Below are 1,716 nucleotides of genomic sequence, written 5' to 3' on the forward strand. Positions count from 1 at the left end.
AGTAAAGTTCTAGACTCAAGCTAGCAAATTAAAGATGTTAGGATTGCTAACAATAATTCATTCACTGCATACTAATATCATTGATGTTATGAGATTGGAAGAAAATCTAATATTGCAAATGTGAGATTACGTTTCATTAGTGGTTGTCTATGTCAATCTTCACAATAAAATGTGGACAAGCTTAGTAAAAAATATTAACATTAGTAATAGCAATCAAATTTTGTTTTCACTACTATTCAATGAATTAGTCTATATATATTATATATTATTTATGGTATAGATTAGAAAATCTTATTTGTAACTAAATTAAGTAATTAAGGAGCTCTAGGCTCTGTGGAAGATATAATAGTTACAATGGTTTATCGTGGATATAACTTTTCCATATATTATAAAAATTAGAATTGCAATATTTGCTTTCTCTTTGAAATTCAAATAATTCCCGCGATTTACAAAAGAGAGTCCAAAAAAATCAGCATGTTCTCCAATAGCCATCAAATTTAGAATATTGTCTGGCATCAATGCTTTCAAAACTCCTTTTTTTTTTTTTTAATTATTATTATTATTTTACATGGTATCTTGTTTCTCAAATACAAATGCAACCAAAATTGATATCAACTAGTCCATTCAATTTGCCATTGCCAAGCACTTCGGTTGGGTTTACCATTTCAATTCCAAATCATTAAAGCCGAAAATGCATAACAAAAGAATAATTAATTTTCCATGTTTTGATGGACTCTTGCCAACCTATATTATTGGGAAATATATACATAAATAATGAAGGCTTGGGATTAAGGTTATTGCTTGAAAACCAAAATCACAATTAGGAAGTATCATCATCATTGTGGGTGCATTTTTAGCTCCAAGCCAAGGGTGTCCTTGTAGCCTTTGGGTTTTTTTTGCTATCCCACATTGAAGAGTTCTTCCCCCACTTTCCGCCTTATAAGCTGTGAAGCGAAAGAGTAGTGTACCATCAATTATCAAGGACACCTTGGCCTGGAGCTAAAAATGCACCCACAATAAAAAATGAAGAATAACTGATGGTACACTACATGCGCAATGTGCACAAAAGTTATATATATATATATATTATTGAAGAATAACTCTTATAGAGTTACACCAGGTGTAACTTGAACCCATCTTTATTAGAAATTAGAAATTATTCTTTTATTCTTTACTAACTTTCTCAAACTCTATTTTTTTCTTTCTACAATCCAAAACACCGAAAACGTATCTAAAAATTTAATAAAACTCAACAAAACTATGATTTAAAACCAAAGTGCAAAAAGATTTACTTCAACACCTCTTATGTGACATTAAGACCGAAGATGGAATAAGAGATGATAAGAAAGAATTGGGGGAAAATACTCTAGTATACTTTAGGATCCCTCTTATTTTTTTGATTGAGAATATTTCATTTGTACACAACAAACAAAACAAAATTAGAAAATGTAATTTATATTGCGCACAAAAATTGTAAGAATGCGTAATATAAATTCAAAATTTTTAGTAAGACTTTGAGCCACGCAAGATGGCTAATCCCAAGTAGCAATGTTGGTTATAGCCCTATACATGATAATTGTCATTTTTTTTTTTTCCTTTGAATAAAAATAACAACAAAAAACCTAGAGTACAAGTCAAATGAAAAAAAAAAAAAAAAAAAAAAAAAAAAAAAAAAAAAAAAAAAANATCTATCATATCATCGTTTTTTTTTTCTCA

This window comes from Quercus suber, unplaced genomic scaffold (assembly GCF_002906115.3).
Source record: "Quercus suber isolate HL8 unplaced genomic scaffold, Cork oak 2.0 scaffold_80, whole genome shotgun sequence".
NCBI lineage: Eukaryota > Viridiplantae > Streptophyta > Magnoliopsida > Fagales > Fagaceae > Quercus > Quercus suber.